General features: G+C 40.7%; 1 pseudogene; it reads left to right on the top strand.

Annotated features, from left to right (window-relative positions):
- Positions 1-409: 409 nt before the first annotated feature.
- Positions 410-528, top strand: LOC116902644 (annotated as a pseudogene).
- The last annotated feature ends 3,823 nt before the right edge of the window (positions 529-4,351 follow it).

Here is a 4,351-nt window from a genome sequence, read left to right as displayed (position 1 = left end):
AGGGAAGAGAACATAGAATGAAGGTTCCAGCTCATCTGTAAGTTCAGTGAGCTGTGTAGATGTTGTCCTTGGCAATGGGGTACCACTGGAAGTTTTCAGGGAGCAACTCTCTATCCTAGTACCAGCCTGGTTGTCTGGGGATCCCCACTGGACTCCCTTGGCCAAGAAATCACATAAATAGAATCTAGTCTTACCAGTGGGTGTCTTGCCTGGCTACAAGAGAGGCCAGTTCAGACTCTGTATCCCCCAACCACTAGGGGTCACCACTAGGATCCCCCTCTTAGATACCAAGAAGTTTTCACCACATTAAGTTTCTATACTGTTTGCCCACATTTTATTTTGGATATGAACATGTAATAATAAGTGGTCTCTTTCTCTTCAGAAAGTCAATTTAAAGTTTACAAAACTGGTCTATGGCCATATCACCCTGAATGTGCCCGATCTCTTCTGATCCCGGAAGCTAAGCAGGGTCGGGCCTGGTAAGTCCTTGGATGAGAGACTGGCTGGGAATACGTGGTGCTGTAGGTTTTAAAAATGAAAGAAAGAAAGAAAGACAGAAAGTTTGAAAAACTGTCATAGTCACTAAGTATTACATCTCTTGCCTTCTCTTTGTCTTTGTAGAGTAAATCAGTTTTTGTTATATTTTATAGAAGAGTGAAATATTGATAATGTACTCATTTTTACTGTTTCTCATGTTGGGGATCAAACCCAACTTGTACTTTCTGGCAAGTGATCCACCAGTATTATACATCCCAGCCTAGTGGCTTAGCATTTGAATACATGAGGGTGTTCAATTCTCATGTTTTAGAATATATAGTAATTAAAAGAACAAATTCCAATGAAAGGAAATAGCAAAGTGTGGCAGGACCTTTCCCTAATGAATAAAGATTTCATGAACTAACCACTGGGCGAGGAGTAGGTTGGACTTTCGGGTCAGAGGGGAAAAGAGGAGGCAGGAAAGGGGGACTTGCTTTTGAGTGGGGGAACTGGCAGGACAAAATGAAGCAAACAGGAGAGCTCTGGTTTAGATGGGGGATCCGCCAGGATTCGCCAGGATTCTCCACCAGAGGATTTAACTTAGAATGGCTTACAAAATTAGGTTTTTAGTTGCTGTGCCCATCGATTGTGTTACCTCTGGATTCTAAGCTAAGTTTGTATGGTGTTTTCCTTCATGCAGTGACTCAGCTGGGTTCCAGAGAGAAAGATACAGTGGCAAACTGTGGGTTTGCAAGAGATGCAAACTAGCTAGCCATGTGGATTTAGATGCATGGGAACTTAGCAAGTCAGGTGGAGAGATTTTGGAGCACTGGGTCAGATAGTCTGCTGAGATGAGAACAGGCCAGGCCCGCTGGGGAGTCCACCGGGGCCAGAGAGTTGCTGGCAGTACCATGAGGTTTTTATTATTAGTAATTATTAATATTAATTATTAATTATTATTATTATTTCACACTACAGCAAAGTAGTAATTCCTTGAAAGCTTATATTTAAAGATAATTTAAAATCTAATTCTGTAGACCTGGACTCATTGTATTATACTCTTTTTTTCCTTGAAGATGTTGCTTTCTCCATGTGCTTTGTTGATACATTGTTATATACAACTGATACTCTAAAACACTATAGAAGAAGAGCACAATACTAAAGTGTCCAATTCAAGAAAAAGTCCCCTGATGAAGTACTATTTGTAATGGACTGTAAGGTGAGCCTGGGGATTACTACAGGCAGAGCAAAGCTAGGCAATCCTTTGCACAGACTAATCTGACTTTTTGTTGGTTGATATTTTAGAGTTTCTATTCCTGCACAAACATTATGACCAAGAAGCAAGTTGGGGAGGAAAGGGTTTATACAGCTTACACTTCAACACTGCTGTTCATCACCATAGAAAGTCAAAACTGGAACTCAAGCAGGTCAGGAAGCAGGAGCTGATGCAGAGGCCATGGAGGGATGTTACTTACTGGCTTGATTCCCCTGGCTTGCTTTGCTTGCTCTCTTATAGAACCCAAGACCACCAGCCCAGGGATGGCACCAATCACAATGGGTTGGGTCCTTCCCTCTTGATCACTAATTGAGAAAATGCCTTACAGATGAGTCTCATGGAGGCATTTCCTCAACTGAAGCTCCTTTCTCTGTGATAACTTCAGCTTGTGTTAAGTTGACACACAAAACCAGCCAGTATAGGTGGAAAGACATAATGTGAGCAATAGTTCTGATAGCATAGGAAGTAGAGAAGATCTCAACCAACATGCTAGCAGGTAGCAAAAGATCATAAGAGACTGAAAGGAAAAGAGTCTGATGGAGTGAATAAGAACTAAGTTTATTATGCACATACATGAAAACATTCTAATGAATTTTGTGTGCAAAGTATATACTAGTAAAACATATATTTGGGGATTGTGGTATTTTGAATGAAAATGGCCCCTGTAGGCTCATAGGGAGTGGCATTATTAGGAACTGTGGCCTTAGTGTAGTAGATATTGCCTTATGGAGAAATTGTGTCACTGGCTTAGGCTTCGAGGTTGCTAATGTGTGAACCAGGTCCCATGCATTAGTCTCACTGCCTGCTACCTATGGACTGGGATGTAAAATTCCTGGCTCCTTCTCCATCACCATATTTGCCTGTGCTCTGCCATGCTTCCTGTCATGATGTCAATGGACTAATCCTCAGAACTGTAAGCCCAGCCCCAGTTAAATGCTCTTCTTTATAAGAGTTGCTGTGGTCATGGAGTCTCTTCACAGTAATGAAACCTAAATAATAAAAGTAAGATAGGGATGATTATACCATTAAGGATAAAGATGACTAAAGATATTTTGGTGGTTTGAATATGCTTGGCCCAGGGAGTAGCACTATTGGGAGGTGTGGCCTTGTTGGAAGGATCCTGTCACTGTCGGGGTGGGCAATGAGACCCTCCTCCTCGCCATGTGGAAGGCAGTCTTCTCCTAACAGACTTAAGATGAAGATGTAGAACTCTCAGCCCCTCCTGCACCATGCCTGCCTGGATGCTGCCATGTTCCCACCTTGATTATAATGGACTGAAACTCTGAACCTGTTATCCAGCCCCAGTTAAAGGTTGCCCTTATAAGAGTTTCATTGGTCATGGTGTCTGGTCATAGCAGTAGAACCTTAACTAAGACAGATATGGAACTGAAACTAGAGTCAGACATTCAGAGATATTTTTTGGAAGGCATTCATAGTAAGTGTGGAAGTAAGACAATGGAAATGATTTGTGTTGGGAAATTGAGAAAGCAGAGATGAGAAAATTAGCAAATGACTACACCTCCTAGAGGGCAGTATTTAAAAATGGCTACTCTTACAACATAGAAACAGGAAATGTATTTTAAAGAAAATGTAGTTAAAACAGTTCAAGACTCAGACAATAAAAAGAATGCTGACTAGCTAAATGTGACACCCACCTATAATCTCAGTACTCTGATGGTTGAAGCAGGAAGATCATAAGTTCAAGTGAAGATTAGGCTGCAGAGTACGGCCCTGTCTGAGAAATGAAACCACAGTGAAAATTAGTGGAGAAACGTAATCAAGTTTCTTCCTTTACCCATGCAGGTGTTACCTTTACCATGTTACGGTGTTACTCTGTCTGTATAACCACTTGCCACTTGTTTTTTTAACCTCAACTCATTTTGTTATTTTTATGTGGTAAAAGAGAAATGATATGAACCCTAGAGATCAAACCCCCCACATGCACACACATGCACACACTTGCACAATGGAATTTCAAGAAACAATGAATATCTTTTCAGTTAAAAGAAAAATAGCCTAGACAGCATTAGGATGCTTGGAAGCTATGTCTTCCACCTCTCAGAAAACATTTACTTCTCACTTACTCAAAAATAAAATAGTGTCCTTAGAAGGAAGAAAACCATATGTGTGCCCTCCAGAGTGAACCTTCTGTTTAGTAGGAGAAAACAGCAAAAGAGCTGGTCCTATCACTTTTCATTTTTACTTTAGAAAACACAAATGCCTTTTGATGTCATTATAAAAAGAGCTGGTATTTGAATAGAATACATTTTTCTAGTCTGGAAATGTTCATTCCAGTCATATGAGGACACCAATGCTAAGAAACCATTGCCCTTCTTCTTTTCCTCGAAATCTTAGAATTCTTTGTTAGAAAGAAAAGAAAGCATGCGGGGAAGGAGATGATCACAATAAAGTCCTACTGTATAGTCTGTTATTCTCATAGCCTGCTTCCTTCAATGTTAGAATAAAAACAAAGAGCAGCATAATCACAATGCACTCAGGTGGAAAAGCAACAGGGATGTTAGCTATGAACATCCTTGTAGCTTAAATGTGAGTCTCTGGAAAGCCAGAGCACCCAGCGGCAGTGACTCCTTCTCAGAG

The sequence above is a fragment of the Rattus rattus genome, chromosome 5 (assembly GCF_011064425.1).
Source record: "Rattus rattus isolate New Zealand chromosome 5, Rrattus_CSIRO_v1, whole genome shotgun sequence".
NCBI lineage: Eukaryota > Metazoa > Chordata > Mammalia > Rodentia > Muridae > Rattus > Rattus rattus.
This window is presented reverse-complemented; position numbering and strand designations above follow the sequence as displayed.